General features: G+C 44.1%; 1 long non-coding RNA gene across 1 annotated transcript in view; it reads left to right on the top strand.

The window, feature by feature from the left end:
• LOC108636074 overlaps positions 1431-17144 on the top strand; it is a 76900-nt gene continuing 61186 nt past the window's right edge. Inside the window, exon 1 of the long non-coding RNA XR_001918127.1 lies at positions 1431-1708. This is a non-coding gene — a long non-coding RNA (uncharacterized LOC108636074). The remainder of the gene's footprint in view (positions 1709-17144) is intronic.

Here is a 17144-nt window from a genome sequence, read left to right as displayed (position 1 = left end):
ACTACAAGACTCTATGACGAGCGGTGATACTGAACTTGAAATTGACAAGATAGATGAATAACTGGCAAGACCCGGGCGCCCCTTAGGCTTTTGCAGCAGTTGGAGGGGGAGAAGCACCCTCTCCTGCCTTACCTCTGAGAGTGACACCAATGAGCAGCCTCGGGAGGCTTTTGGGGGAGAATAGGGGGCTATAGTAAGAATTACTCTGGGATGTAAAACGATCTGCCTCGTTTCTGTCTGTGCGCCGTCACGCCGCTCCTTCCTAAACCTGCAAGAATGCTCTAGCCCCTTCTTCCTGTAGCTGCCCGTTACTCCCCCCTCCTTACTCTGTCTGGTGACACCATCCCCAGGAAGCTTTCGGGAAAGCACTTCCCCCTCTTTCCACCCCGCCAAGTTGGAGTTATTTAGCCTTTTCTGGGCTCCCGCCCATTGCTGGGGGGAGGGGAAGCAAGTGGCTTGCCTCCCTCGAGGCATTTACCGCAGGGAACCTGGCTTTCCTTGTTTCTCTCTCCCTTTTAGCCCGCTTTCTTTCTCCTTGTTGAAGTCATGGACCAAGTCCCTGTGTGGCCTTTGCGCCTAACGCAGCACACACACACACACACACACACACACACACACACACCCGCACCCCCCTACCCCACACCCCTTCGCTAGGAGAGTGGATGCCGGAGAGAGGAGGACATCAATCAGCATCTTATAATCATAGAATTACGCGAGTCTTCTAGTGCAGTCCTCCCTTGGGTTCATTCAGTCTTTTCTTCTTGAAGCCCAAAGCACTTTTGCTGTTAATGATCTCAACATTCTGGGCAGGTAAAGTTGGGTTAGGTGGGTGCCGGTATCCTCCCGTTTACTGTAGTGGAAACTGATTCAAAGAAACGGGACGACAGGCTTCGGTGGGGCGGGGGCTGTAACGGGAATTCAGGGCTCAGGGCCAGTGCGGAATTTATTGTGTCTTCTTTTGGGAAGCGTGAAATTAAGTAATCGATTTATGAGCCCCAGGCGGGGATCCTTCAGCCCCCTAGAAGGATTGTGATGGGGTCTGGAGGATTAATGCACTAAGCTCTGGCAGCATTGACCCCTTGGCAACTTGGCCAGGTCTGGCCGGGTCCGCCGCCCTTGCCTTGACTGGATGACCAATGGGTTGCGGCCTCTTTAAGGCCACAGCGCCCCGCCTCCGGCTCGTCTCCGACCTCCTCCCACCTCCTCACCGCCACTCCGCCAGTTCCAGACTTTCCTCGACAATGAGGTCATCTCCCCGCTGTCCATTGGCTGTGCTGGGCCGTCAGTCACAGGAAGTCCCGCCGCCACGCTGGCCTCGCTTGTATCCCTCCCGTCCCCTCCCTCCTTTTAGTCCGTGGTTCCCGGCCTCCACGAGGCCTCAGATTGGTCAGCACTGCTGTCACTCCTCCAGCGGGCGTGGCGTGGAGGTGGGGCGGGAGGCGGGTGTGGTAGGAGGACCCGCAGCTTCCGTGCCTGAGAGGAGCCGGCCGAGGCCGTGTCTGTGGTGTCCCCGCGGCGGCAGCGGTGAGCGCGACCGTCCCATCCTTCCCACCCGCTCAGCTCCGCTCGCTGCACGCCCTCCGCTCGCGCCGACTTATCCATAGCTCCGCGCGTCCCGGCTGGACGCTGAGCCTCGGGAGGAGACACGCGCGGTTGAGAGCCGGAGCGGGGACCGCCGCGGAGCCCGGGCCGGGAGGAGAGCTAGGCGGTGAGTGAGAGTCCGGGCAGGGGACCCCTCCCCCACCGCAGCCCCGCCCCGAGCATCCTTTCTCCGGGCGACCCCGCCGCGCGCGCCCTCCGGGGGTCCGGCTGTGAGCCGGCCTCGCCCCTCGGCCCCTTCCTCACCGTCGCCTCGCTTCCCCAGGCCGGGGTCGTAGAGCCGGGACGGGCGGCATGGGGGCGCGGGCGGTCGGTGCACCTGTGCGCGGCTGGGCCGGGCCGCGGGGGTGTGGAGGCACGGAGGTTCCCGCCCCCGCGGCGTCCCGGGCGTTTCGTGACTGCAGGGACCAGGTGTCTGTCGGGCGCTTTCTCCTGGATCTTGTGTAGACCCTTAGGATCCATGTGCAGTTCCCAGGATTCCCAAGCAAGGAAGTCTCACCTGGACTTGTTGATGCCTGTGCGGCTGCCTGAATGCTGCCAGGTGTAAGGGATCTGGCAGATTTGAAACTTTCCCGTCCAACAAAATGTTTGCCAGGACACTTCTAGTATGTTCCCTAGCCTGGCGAGAATGCAGCAGCATCGATCCTCTGTAGTTGCTAGGGCTGGAGTCTTCGAGTCAGCCTCTCAAACCTGCTATGTGCCAGCTGTGTAATCTTGGACCTCAGTTTCCTCATCTGAAAATTGGGGGTAATAGTATCCATCCTGGGGTCGTTGTAGGAGTTAAAATGTTTGACACTGCGCTTGCCCACCTTAGTAAAGGCCCAAGCAGTGTTTGTTTTTACGCCATTGAGAACCGCGATAGACCAGCATGTGTGTGTAAGCATCAGCCCAACTTGGCTTTGTCAGGGTTTCTGTTTTCTCTCTGTTAGGCAGCATAACTAAAGGGCAGTTTGGTGGACAGTTAACTGCTTACCAGCCTATGCTTGGCATGAAGTGTGTGTAGACAGGAATGTGAAATACGTCACTTAACTCTAGCAGTGAAATTACACCTAGCGTCCGGCATATTTACATACTTAAAAATCCATAAGATGTCTGAAATGCGCCCGCCCCCGAGTTGCCAGTTTTTGAGCTCTTTTCAGGGTCTTTTCCACCTGAAGCCAAGGTCTGAAGCAGAATCTCTATTTAAAATAAGTTAAATTTGCGTGTCTTACTTTGGAAGATCCCCCCAGACTCCACATTTCACTTATGCAGTTTTACTGTTGAAAAGCAGCCACCTCCCAGGGATGAGGTGACAGCCAGCTGGCCCACAGCCCTATGACTGTAGGGTGGGGAACCTTTGGCTGAAAGTTCCTAAGCTAAATTTTGCCTGGTGGTGTTCGCGTTTTTCACAGCGAAGCAAAGGGCTTTATGATCCTCAGTTTCTTAATGAAATGTTTTAGAAAGAAGCAAACCATTACTGCTTTTTTCAAAAACACATGCATAGGAAAACTGGCTGTAGTATAGTTCCAGCATTTGCTTCAGTTCTTTGCCAGTAACTCTTAAGAAGAGCTCCTGTTTAAAAAGGCTTCCAAAAGCTACATCCATTAGGATACCATTTTTTATTTAGAAGGAAATCATGTGAGAGTATTCTGTATCGCATACGCCATAAGTATTTATTGCAGACTTTCTGAGTCCTTAGTGCTATGTCGAGTGTTATGAGGAAGAGATTCAGAAGCACAGAGGAGCATCTCGGCCCATAAAGGGCAAAAACACAAAGTTTGGTCACCCAGGAGGTGGTATGGATACTGCTTAAGTAGTGACTTCATTCATTCATTCAGTTTTTGTTTCATGCCTGTAACGTGCCAGGTGTTCTTCTAAAAGCTGAGGCTATGAAATGAGTGAGGTGAATGTTCCCTCCTCACGAGGAACTCACAGTCTAGTGGGAGAGACGGAAAGTGACAGATGACTGTAACACACTGACGCAAACCCCAGGTGCAAACCCAGAACTATGTGGGAGAGTCGAGGGACCGTTTCCTTTGGACTTCAAGGAGAGGATGGCCTTTGAGCTGAATCTTTTTTTCATGAGATGAAAGAGAGGAAGATCATTCCAGAGAGGAATAACTAAACTTAAAAACTGACAACTGTTTGGACCATAAGTGCAAGCCCTAGGTAAGGGGAAAGAAAACTGACATTCTGCGATGCTCACTACGTGACAGGCATCAAGCTAGGCGTTTAATGCATTGCTTAATCCTCACAGTGATTCTGTGAGGTAGATTTTACTTCCACTTCAGGATATGGAAACTGAGGCTCAGGGTGTTAAAGAATTTGTTTAAGGTTACACAGTGAGTGACCGAGCCAGGACTAGAATTCCTAACTTAAAAGTGTAGTGAGCTTTTTTTTTTCTTTTAACACTCTGTTTTGTTGTAGAAGTACTAAATAATACAATATACTTCAGTTAAAAACTGCTGTGAAACAAATTCATATTTGAGTTGCTTGGACTTGTATAATGAATATAGGCTATTTTTAAAAAATCAAATGGTATTTATTTTACACTTATAAATGGGATATTTGCTAAAAATCATGACCCATGAAAACATTCAGTAAGAACAGAGAATACGGAGACAAATTTAAGTGGGGGCACTTTAGGAAGTAAACAGGTGTGGACTTTTCTTGAGGCTGCAGCTTCAATATTTATTTAAATATAAAAGAAAAACATATGCAGACATACAGCAGATTAAATAGACACGATGAAAGGGGTGAAACAATTTTTGAATACTTAAATTTTACAAAGGGGAAACTAGAATTTTGAAGTCCTGTTAACAAAGATTGTTGTATTATATTTAGAGAGACCACTATGGCAAGGGCATATACTGGACTGTAAGCTCCATAAGGGCAAGGATGTTTCTTTGTTTTGGTGTCAGCTTCAAGAGCGGTTCTGGGACATAGCAGAAGCTCAGAAGTCTATTTCAGAAGGCCTTTGAGACGGAAAAGGGAGGACATTGATAGAGTACAGATAAAGTACTTTAGGCAAAGGGAATAGTTTGTTAATGGATATGTTTTGGAAGAAAAGGAACAGTGGACAAAGGGGAATAGTCTGCTGGCACAGTTCAACAAATATGGGCACTGTTTATTTCTAAGGCTTCAGGGAGCTCTGAGAATTAAGAAAACAGTCTATGCTCTTAAGGAGCTTCCAGTGTTAGAGAGTAAGTGTCTGCTATTAGCTGTCTACTGCTGTCAATTGCCATGTAACAGTTATCCCCAAAGATAGGGCTTAAGATGGCAGTAAACATTTATTACCTCTCACAGGTTCTGTGAGTTAGGAGTTCAGGAGCAGATGGGCTGAGTGGTTTCAGGCTCAGGGGATCTCCAGAGATTGCAGTAATATGTCAGCTGGGTTGCAGTCCTCCAAAGGCTTGACTGAGGCTGGCAGATCCTCCATCAGGGAGGCTAATCAATATGGCTGGCAAGTTGATGCCAGCTGTGGGGGGAGGTCTCCGTTTCTCTGCACTTTGGCCCCTCCACAGAGCTACTTGCCTGCCCCCCTGGCACGGCCACTGGCTTCCCCCTGAGCGAGTAATCCAGGAGGCCACGCCGCATCGTCTTTTATGACTTGGCTTCAGTGTGTGACTACATACCATCCTTTCTCCAGCATTCTGCAGGCCACTCATTGCAGGAAGCGACTACCCAGGGATGTAAATACCAGGAGGTGAGGGTCATTGGGGGTCAGCTTGGAGGCTGGCTGCCATAGTGGGAAGCACAGAAAAAGCTAAGTGTTGGAAGAAAGCACGGGGTGCCGGGTAGGGGAGGGAGAGAGGGAGAGGGGTGGGAGGACTCAGAGGAGGGAGCGATACCTTTGGGTTGATGAGGGAATTGGGAAGGTTTTCATTGTTTGAATAGATAGTTGCAGATGTTCATTGTGTGCCTCCTGCGTGCCTTCCACATGGTAGGCTCAGCTATGGAGATGGACACTGAATTAGGGCCACCTTTTTAAGTAGCCTAGACCAGCATTGACACTAAGGACAAATATTTGATCTTTATGTATAAGGTGAAGGTGGAGTCATTTTTCTGATGTTGAAGAAAACAGTCACTTATCAGAGAGATAGACAAGCAGTTACAGAGTGTGAGTAGTTAAGAGGAAAAATACTAGAGCCAGACCGTCTGGGTTCGAGCCCTGGATCCACCGCTTGCCAGCTCTGTGTGTGGTACTGTGATACTTCCGCTACTTTATCTTCTCAGGTGACTCACTAACTGAAAAACGGTGATAATATTGATGCCTGCTGTATATTCTGCTCTGAGGATCGAAAACCTTAAATATGCCAAGTCCCTGGAACACCTTTACACGCATCATCATCATCCTGGTTATTTTTTGGCAGTGACACAGAACTGACATGAGTGAATGAGGTTGGAGGCAGAGATGAATGAGTATAAAATGATGTATTCAGAAGGAGGCATTTAGATGTCAATCACTGCTGCTTCAGCATCACTTTTTCCAGTTCAGATACTTACATCTTGATAGATTTTATTTCGCCAGTTAGAGTGAAAGCAGTGGTTTTATTAGTTGAACTCCACAGTTAAACAAGACCTCAGGAGGTACGCATTTTGCCCATTAACACATGTTGACTGGGATATTTTTGCAGAAACTAATGCCTGTGGCATTAATATGTCTCTGGTCAATAATGTGTTAAGGGTATCTCGTACCCTCTTGTCCCTCTAAATTCCTGGGCCCTTTGTCTGCAGAATGGGTTTAGTCAGAAGCAGTTCTTAGTTTCACAGGCTTCAAGAGAGCTTAGAGGTGGATCTAGGCCCCAAAGTAAAAATACCTAGAATGAGAACTTTTGTGACTGAGTCACAGAAGAATCTGCAAAATTCTTAAAGTTATTAACATCACTTCTGTGAAGAGGAAAGATAAGTGAACTCCATGTCGCTAAAGATGTTGAAGCAGAAATTGGTCGACCTGCCAGGGTGCCTTAGTTAGTTGCTAGTGTTCATTTCTCAGTTGTGTATGACTCTTTGCAAGTCAGTGGACTATAGCCTGTCAGGCTTCTCTGTCCATGAATTCTCCAGGCAAGAAGACTGGAGTGGGTTGCCATGCCCTCTCCCTAGGGAACTTCCCTGATCCAGGGATTGAACCTGGGTCCCCTGCATTGCAGGCAGATTCTTTACCATCTGAGCCACCAGGGTGCCTTCAGTTCAGTCCTTGGGTGGAGCCAATTGCTTAAGTTGCCTTCAGTTCTGCGGTTCAGTGACTCAAGTCCAACTCGCATTGTTTAGTTGAAGGGAGGCTCTGAGAAATTAAATGATTTGAAGTTCCACAACCGTCTAGTGGCTAAGCTGGAGCAGTTCCTCACCCTTTGTTTAAGACAAGCTCACACAGCAATAACAAAAGGCCTACAGAATCCTAGGAAGACAGAGTTGTGAAAAAAAATTTCTTTCTTTTCTTCAGATACTGTATTTTTCCTTTTGTGGTATATTTGATTCATTCGCTTCTTCACTTACTCTTGTTAATAAGCATTAAGAAATCATCCTCTGTATAAATGAGTACAAGTAATCAGTAATTTGGGTAGCTCATTTTAAAATCTGCAGTGTATCCTCTGTTTGTTACTGAATTTGAAAACAGGTGGGCTATTTTCAGGTTTTTGACCTCTGAAATTGTGAGAATTAAAGGTCAGTTTGGTTTTCTGAAAAATGTTTGTTTTGGTATCAAAATTAAAAGTGAAAGTGAAGTTGCTCAGTCGTGTCCGACTCTTTGCGATCCCATGGACTGTAGCCCACCAGGCTCCTCTGTCCGTGGGATTTTCCAGGGAATAGTACTAGAGTGGATTGCCGTTTCCTTCTCTGGTGGAATCTTCCCAACCCAGGGATCGAACCTGGGTCTCCTGCATTGTAGACAAACGCCTTACGGTCTGAGCCACCAAGGAAGTCAAAAGTATCCCGGGTATAATTTGGAAAAAAAAAATTCTAAACTTCCTATCCAGAGAGATGAAATAATTAGTAAGGTAACATGTCAAATGTAAGGGCAGGAGCAGAGCTAGATACTGACAGTTGTCAGTTGTGTAACTCTAGACGCACCACCTAACCTTCTGTGACTCGCTTTCCTCATCTGTAAAATGGAGTTAATAATTCTTAACACATGAGGTTGTTATGAGTATGGAGAAATGTAAAGGTGAGTAACAGGACGTGTGCTTTATGAGTCATTGTGTTACCTCATTAATCCTCCCACCAGCTCTGTGAAATAAGTAACAGCACCATTTTGCAGATGACGGTACAGAAGCTTGGAGAGAGAAACTAAATTACCACAGTCAAGATTTGAACTCGGGTCTGTCTGTGAATTAAAGATGGTGACTCCCCCCCATTGTATGTTGTTGTTCACTTGCCGAGTCCTGTGCCTCCAGTAAATGTTTGTTCCTTTTCACTTTCTTTTGCATAGTTAGTGAAAATGTCTATACAATGAGAATTTTTTATGGTAGTAATCACAGTGTTACAGCGCTCAAAATGTTCTTTGGAATATTCCTTATATGCATTCAATATCTTACTGCCGTTCCTGAAATGGAAAGCTGTAATAGTGACTTCACTTAAGTTGCACAATAAATACTGACTAAATAAGGGCATACCAAAATATCCAAATTTAAATTTTTTGGTCAGTGTTTCAGTATCTTTGTAACTGTAAATGGTGTAAGTTATTCCAGAGTCTCTTAATCGTGGTTAATTTGTACATATTTTCACTACCACAGAATTGACAGGAATGTGGAAATTTGCCCTCTCATACTTTAGGACACGCCATATTGCATGTTGGTATTAGAATGGTGTTATCGTAGTCGAAACTAGCTTTACTGTTGATTTCCAATTTTATTAAATGATGGATATCTTTAAAGTCTTTTAAAATTTGCCACATATATGTTGTCTTGGCTTTTCTTTTTTTTTTTAAGGTAGAGATGGGGAAAGAATTGAGAAATGAAGAGTTCGGGCTGTTTTCTTTCTTACCTTGATACATGTCATAATCACTTTCTGTGAACAATCACTTGAACCGAAGTTTCCATTCCATTACGTTCTTTAATTCTTACATACCAGTTTAATACCCTGAGGTCATGCAGTGAAGGCAAAGATGGCGTGGTGTTTTAAATTATATTTTATGGTTTCCGCGAATCATTTCACATCATCTTGTTGATATTTCCTTTCTCTTCAGATTTTTTTTTCTTGGGCTGGGGGTGTTCGGGGTGTGTGGTCCTGGAATAGGAATAAAGGGAGCCAAGAGTATAATGAGATCATAGGCTAGTAATTTGAAATTAAATAAATATAAAAATATTTCCTTTACTTAGTAGAAGTTCATAGGACGGTGTGGTTCATATGTGTGCTATCTGTCATGAGTCTTTGTATGCGTTGAATCAGTTATTTGTTTAATCATGTTCCTGACTCAGTCACTCTGGAGTGTAATTGACCTCCCCCTCGCCCCTCTTTTGGCTTCACCTGAAAGCTGATTCTGAAGGTGAATCTCGAAGAAACAGTATGCGTGGAAACTGGGTATGGCTTATAGGATTTGGACAAGCTATTCATGACATTTTATTTTCAACGAGTTTAATAACCTGTTGGGTGCCTAAATAAAACTGAGTTAATTATAGTGTAACCTTTTGTTCTATTTGGAGAGTGTTAAGGGATTTTTGAATACCCTCCAAAATTCACCTTCATCAAGTGAGCTTAGAAAGCTCTTTCTAGAGCAGGAATTCCCAAAACTTTATTTGCATGACAGTTCCTCTTCCTTCTGGCCACTCTCTCTCTTTTTTTTTTTAAAGCCTAGTAGATTTTCCCTGCTGTTTGGAGATAGTAGTGATGCCTGTTAGAGTTGAATGCACCTGTTCTCAACTGCGGCTCTACTGCTCATTGGCTTTGTGGTCTTGGGCAAGGGAATTAATCTTTCTCAATCTCTTGTTTCCTCGTAGGATAGATGTAAGGGGTAAATGAAGTTACGTGTAAAGCATTTAGCACATAATAGGCATTTAATTCTTGTCAGGTTTCGTAGCACCCGGACTTTTTCTTTTGTAGCACAAGTCCCAATTGCAGCTGAGTCGTCGTGTAGTTGCTGTATGTTTCTCTCCTCGTAAACTTCACAAGGCTGTCTCTTCACCGCTCTGTTCCTGGCATGCAGCATAGTGATTGGCAGGGCCTATGATAAATGCTCAGGAAACGCTCGTTGAATGAATGAAAGTGAAGAGGTCACGTTTCTTCTGGTCAATCAGGTCAGAGCTTTGGAGTCATCTTCTCTCTCTTTCCCACTTGACATTCACTCCATTGGCAAATCCTCTTAGCTTCTTCCGTATGCATGATCTGATCACTTCTTACCACCTCCCTAGTCTGAGCCATCTGTATTACTTTCCTGTGGCTGCTACAACAAATTACCAGAAACGTGGTGTCTTCAAAAGACACTGCATAATTGTTTTCTCACAGCTCTGAAGGTCAGATGTCTAAAACCAGTTTCCCTGGGCTGAAATCACGGTGTCAGCCGCAGAGCTGCAGCCCTTCTAGAAGTCTTAAGGGAGTCTGCTCCTCACCTCTCCCAGCTTCTGGTGACTGCTGGCGTTCCTTGGCTTGCGGTGGCGTCTCTTCAGTCTTCATGGCCGGCATTTTCAAGTGTCTCTCTGCACGTCTTCTCCTCTGTTGTCCCATCTCTCCCTGCCCCATTTATAAATAAATTGCATTTAAGGCTCCCCCAGATAATCCAGGATAATTGCTCCATCATTGTGCAGTTATATTATGTTTTTTTCCCTCAAGATCCTTGACTGAATCACGGCTGCAAAGATCACCCTCCTTTTCTGACATGTAAGTTCCAGTGTTAGGATATGAAGGATGTGGATATCTCTTACGGTACCGTTTTCAGTCTACCGCATTCTGCCCTTTGAACCTCAAAGATTCATATTTGTCCCACAAGCAAAATACATTCATCCCATTCGGACATAGCAGAGTCTCAACCCATTGCAGCATCAAGTCCAGAATCTCATCAAAATCTCATCATCTAAATCAGGTGGAGGTGAGACTCTGGGTGTGATCCATCTTGGGGAAAAATTTCTGTCTGTGGGCCTGGGAAACTAGAAAACGAGTTATGTGTTCCCAGAATACAGTGGTGGGACATGCAAAATATGACTGTCATGGACATTCCCAAATCCAGAAAGGAGGAGATATAAGAAATAAGTGTGTCGCTGGTCCCAGGCAGTTTCAAAATTCAGCAGGGAAAATTTTTCAGGTTGTAATGCCTGGAAGTAATCTTCTGTGGCTAGGGACCCTGCCCTCTGGGCCTGTGGCTCTGGCTTCTGGGCCTAAGTCTCAGTTCTTCGAGTTATCCTTACTTTTTCTTGAAGGGTAAGTAGCGCATGTTTTCAGCTGAGTTGTTTTATTAGTAGTTAAATTGCCTGTAGAATTTTGGTAGTCTGACAGCCTTTCTTTTACTTTATTCTCTTTCTGCCCCTTTCAGGCCAGGCTGGCAGTGTTTCTGCTGATAAAACATTCTCAGAAACCTTTTGAGTCTCCTGTGTATATCTCAGGGATTCTTGTCTTTAGACAAGAAGGTCCTCCAATCTCATATTGCTTCCTAGCTTCTGCTTAGGTGGTTGGGTGAGGGGTCCCTGAGTCACATGTGTAATCTTTCAGCACTAATGAAAGGTTGTCCAGACACACTCTTGGCTTTTCTCCATAGCAGTGCTTTCTTAATTGAGTGTCTCCTAATTTTAGCATTTTTGTGATCTAGACAAGCTGAAAATTTCCCAAATCATCATGTCCTGGTTTCTTTTAACATTTCGCCCATCTGTTTATCTTTCCTCTTGCCTTTTGCCATAAGCAACAAGAAAAAACCAGGTCTCACCTTCAGCTTGTTGCTTGAAAATCTCCTTAGCTAAATACTGAAGTTCATTGCTTGTCCTTGATAAATATCCAACTTCTTTTCACGCAACTCCTGGACAGAATTCACATAAGTTTTTTTTTTTTTTTGCCACTGTCTAAAAAGGGTTATTTTCCCTTCGATTCTTAATAATGTTCCTCATTTTCTTCTGAGCTCTCACCAGAAGCACCTTTAATGTTTGTTTTTTACCAGCTTTCTGTTTATGGTAACATATGTATTCTCTTAAATGAGATAGACTTTATCTGTTGTGCTTCTCATTTCCTCCTGAGCTCTTACCAGGAATGTTTTCGGCATCCATATTTCTATGAACAATCTGTTTAAGACAATCTAGGCTCAGATGGAGAAGGCGATGGCACCCCACTCTAGTACTCTCGCCTGGAAACCCATGGACGGAGGGGCCTAGTGGGCTGCAGTCCATGGGGTCGCTAAAAGTTGGACACGACTGAGCGACTTCACTTTCACTTTTCACTTTCATGCATTGGAGAAGGAAATGGCAACCCACTCCAGTGTTCTTGCCTGAAGAATTCCTGGGATGGAGGAGCCTGGTAGGCTGCTGTCTCTGGGGTCACACAGAGTTGGACACGACTGAGCGACTTAGCAGCAGCAGCAGCAGCAGCAAACTCTTTAAATTAGCTTCTCAGAATCTTTCCAGCTTCCGTGTAGTATTCAGTTTCAAAGTCCCATTCCCTATTTTAAAGAGTTTGTCATAGCAGCACCCTACTTCAAGATGCCAAAGTCTGTATCAGTCATTGTTCAACCAGAGAAACAGAACCAGTAGGAAATTAAGGGATTTATTGTAAGGATTTATTCCTTACGTGGTTGTGGTGGCTGGCTAGGCGACTGGAACATTCATAGGCTAGACTGTCAAGAAGGACAGATTGGAACTTTCAGCAGAAACTGAAGTTGGTATCCACAGGTGAAATTTCTTCTTCTGAGAAACCTGCTCTTAAGGCCTTTTACCTGATAGATTCGGGCCCACCTGGATCATCTAGAATAATCTCCTTTCCTTAAAGTCAACTGATTATGAATGTTAATCACATTTGCAAAATACCTTCAAAAGCAACACTTAGATTGGTGTTTGAATAACTGGGGACCTTAGCCTAACCAAGCAGACACATTTTTAGACCGTCATGTATAAAAAGGCCACTTCACTCCCAAAGCCCAGGCATTCCCGATTTCCCTCACCCTGCTTCACTTGCTCCGCAGAACTGTTCACCCCGTGGCGTCTGTTGTCTGCCTCCTGCCACTAGAGATAGTCTCTACAAGGGCAGCTACTTTGTTTTGTTTATTGTTGTTTCCTAAGTACCATCAGTACTTGGCATGTAGTAGGGGCTTCATAAATAGTTTTTGAATGAAAAAGTGAAGGAATGGATATCTTCATTTGTATTTTCCCTCTCGTGGTATTTAACATAGTTGATCACTTTCTTTCTTGGACCATTTTCTATTCCTGCTATGACATTATTCGGGCTTCCCTGGTGGCTCAGTGGTAAAGAATGTATCCCTGCCAGTGCAGGAGACCCTGGTTCGATCCCTGGGTGGTTAAGATCCCCTGGAGAAGGAAATGGCCACCCGCTCCAGTATTCTTGCCTGGGAAAGCCCATGGACAGAGGCACCTGGGGGGCTACTAGTTCTTCACCTAATACCTTATCCCTTCTTTCTATCTCTCCTGCAATAGTTTCTCAGCCTCTTGCTAGCTCTCCTTCACCCTGACCCGAGTGTGGGATTTTCTCAGGACTCTGGCTCAAACCCTCAAACCTCTTACTCTCTCCATAAGAGATCTTATCTAGTTCCATAGCTTGAAATACCAGCTATATGCTGATGATTCCCAAATGTGTCTATCTTTTCTAATACAAATCACTTTGCCACTTCTACTGGGATGTCTCATAGACATCTCAAATTTACATTTCAAACTAAACTTTTAACCTTCGTTTCCTCTTGTTAGAGTTGTTCCTCCTCCAGTGTTCTCCTCCATTTCTGTGAATGGTGCTTCTGTCTACATAAGTTTCATAAGCCAGAATTCAGAAGGGTCATCTCTGACATATTCTTGTACCCTTTCATCCATTCCATCATCAATTTCTATTAATAATCACTCTATAAATAATATTTGTCAACTTCTCATTTCTTCTACTGAAGCCACTCTAGTCCAAGCCATGCCCTTTCCAGGACCACTTCAATAAATTCTTGGCTAATTTTCCTGCTTATATCCTTCCCTCTAACCATAATCATTTCTCCACACCGAAGCCCAAGTTTCAAATACAGGTCTAATCATATCACCAGTCCTTGTTCCCTAGCCTTTCTCTGTCTATAGGTTCCAAGCAGATAGCTTATATGAATGGAATCGGATAGGTCAGAGGTTTCATACAGAACGGTAGGAACTACTGCAGTCGGAGAAAACGTGCCCTGTCTAGAGAGGGCAGCCAGTACTCAGTGTTGATTTATTGTTGGGATTTGGGAAATATAGATCCAGAGTTGCTGATCTTCTGATTTTTTTCGCCAGGGGAGCCAGAAGTCTGGATTTTTTTAAATTGTGAATTTTCTCTGTATTAAAATGTTGACAACCAGTTTGAATTGAAAAATTTTCTATACTTAGGAATACATTTAATGAAAAATATAAAAAAACTTCTACATTGGAAATCACAAACCATGGCTGAGAAAAATTAAAGAAGACCCAAATAAGTGGAGATGTACTATGTTAATGGTTTGAAAGACCCAGTGTTGTTAAACAGTCCAGTAGTCCCAAAATAATCTGTTAAGATGCAGTGTGTTTACAGACTAAATTCCTGAAGTCTTCTTTTCTTGGGATGTGTGTGGAAATTGACATGTTGAATCTAAAATACATGAAACTGTGAAGAATTTACAGTAGCCAAACTATTTAGAAGTGGGAGAATGAACTTAGAGGACTTAAATTACCTGATTTTCGGACTTACTGTATAACTAGAGTAATCAAGACACTGCTGCTGCTGCTAAGTCGCTTCAGTCGTGTCCAACTCTGTGTGACCCCATAGACGGTAGCCCACCAGGCTCCCCCATCCCTGGGATTCTCCAGGCAAGAACACTGGAGTGGATTGCCATTTCCTTCTCCAGTGCATGAAAGTGAAAAGTGAAAGTGAAGTCGCTCAGTCGTATCCGACTCTTAGCGACACCATGGACTGCAGCCCACCAGGTTCCTCTGTCCGTGGGATTTTCTAGGCAAGAGTACTGGAGTGGGGTGCTGTTGCCTTCTCCAAATCAAGACACTGTGGTATTTTTATTAAAAAACATGTTGATCGTTGACCACAATAGAGTCTTGAAAGGGACATATATGATCAGTTGATTTGTCAGCAAAGGCCAAAACATAATTCAGCGGGGAAAGGATAGTCTTGTCAACAAATGTTGCCAGAACAGTTGGATGGATATTTGTACGTAAAGAAATGTCTTAATCCCTATCTGATACTATGCAGGAGGATTAATTTGAAGTGACTCATAAACCTAAATATACAAACTGAAGCCTTAAAATGTATAGGCAAAATTATGAGAGAAGATCTTTGTGGCCTTGAAAAAAGCAAAGATTGTGTTAGGACCCAGAAAGCTCTAACCAACCATAGAAGAAAAAAACTGGTAAGTCAGACCTTTATCAAAAGTAAAAGTTTCTGTTCTACAAAATACGTTGTAAGAAAATGAAAAGGTAAATCACAGACTGGAAGGAAATATTACAGACACACACACCTATGACTTAAGTCCAGAATATATAAAACATTTTAAAATTCAGTAATGTAACAAATGGCCCAGTTAAAAATGAGCAGAAGTTTGAATAGACCCTTCACAGAAGAAAATATATTTGAATGTCTGAAAGTGTATGAATAGGTGCCCAACATCATTAGTTACCAGGGGGGGGGGAAGAAAACACAGTGAGATACCACTTCATACCCACAAGGATAGCTAAAATTAAAAAAAAAAAAAAATTCCAAGTATTGGTGAGGATTTGAAAAGCTAGAGTCAGTTTGTGTTGCTGGTGGGAGCGTGAAATGGTACAACCACTTTGGAAAACAACTGGTCAGTTTCTCCTAAAGTTAAACACATACTTACCATGCAACCCAGCCATCCTGCACTTTGGTGTTTATTAAAGGGAAATGAAACCATATTCACAGAAAGACACATTAATTTCCATAGTACCTAATAGCCAAAAAACTGGAAACAGTCCAAATGCCATCATCAGAAGGTCAATAGATAAACCAATAGATAAAACAGTGGATTATCGGTTTATGCAACAGTGTGAATGAATCTCAAAAACATGTTGAGTGAAAGTAAGAGATGAAAGAGAACTTACTGTATGGTGTCATTTATATTGAAGTTTTAGAATAGGTGACGCTAATTTACACTAAGGAAAATGAGGCCAGTGGCTGGCCTGGTGATGAGTGTGGACACTGACTGCAGAATGGCATGAGGGGCGATGGGAATGTTTTCTCTTGCCCAGGCGTGGCGACAGCACACTAGTCTACATCTGTCAGAACTCACTGACCTTCTTGGAAACGCACACTTCACCTGTGTGCGTCGCATTGTGAGTAAATTACGCCTCAGCGTTTATTTAAAATATGCTGCACAGGTCAACACTCTGGACTAGACAAAAGTTGTTTGCCTGCCAAATTTGGTTGAGGTCAGCCAGTTTCTAACACCAGATCTATACCCCCACCCACACGTACACTGCAGGAGTGCCTGGCCTGTAGGAGGCCTTCAGATTTCTGTTTAATGAGTTGCAGCTCTGTTGTGAGAAGATATCCCATCCTCATCCTCCTGCAGTTTCTGACTCCAGTCATTATTATGAAGTTACGTGGCCTCTCCTGGCTAAAGAACCTTGAAGACAGATCATATGTATATGTATATGTGTATATATGAAAACGACGTTTGGCACAAAAGCAGACTGGATAAGCTCTTCTTGCTTAGAATCTGTTTCAGCTTCTGTTTCTTTGTCTTGAGCATTTACGCTCTGCCTGCAGTGCAGAAGATGGCAGGTTTGATCCCTGGGTCGGGAAGATCCCCTGGAGAAGGAAATGGCAACCCACTCCAGTATTCTTGCCTGGGAAATCCCGTGGACAGAGGAATGTGGCAGGCTACAGTCCATGGGGTTGCAAAAAAGTCGGACACGATTTAGTGACTAAACAACAAAGCAGAATTATTACATGTTTTTTCAACCAGAACTTTAAAAAGCACTAGTTATCATTCTGTTCTGATAATTGGTACCTTCCTTTGATAGTGCTGCTCTGAATTTTCTGAGTAACTTCCTCCCCTTCCCTAAACTATGTCCTTGGCCACTTTAAAAGTTAGCCTGAGGCTTAACTTTACAGAAAAACTTTCCTTGATCAGTACAACCTCAAACTGGTTTTCAGACTCTCCTCTCCTTGTAGTACCCTCTTATTACTTCTCTTTCTTTTTTTTTGGCCAAGTCACGAGGTGTGCAGGATATTAGTTCCCTGACCAGGGATCGAACCCATGCCCCCTGTGCTGAGTCCTGCCTCTGGACTTACAGGGAATTTCACATTTCTCTCTCTCTTTTTTTTGTTACTTAACATTTCTTTTTTTCACCAAGACCTTTTCTTCCTGTTGACATTATAGTTCACTGAGAGTGGGGAGGGGTAGCTGTACTATTTTCTCTGTGTATCTAAGATCTGTACCAAGTGAGTTTAATAACTAAAACAAAGAATATTGA

The sequence above is a fragment of the Capra hircus genome, chromosome 5 (genome assembly GCF_001704415.2).
Source record: "Capra hircus breed San Clemente chromosome 5, ASM170441v1, whole genome shotgun sequence".
Classification (NCBI taxonomy): domain Eukaryota; kingdom Metazoa; phylum Chordata; class Mammalia; order Artiodactyla; family Bovidae; genus Capra; species Capra hircus.
This window is presented reverse-complemented; position numbering and strand designations above follow the sequence as displayed.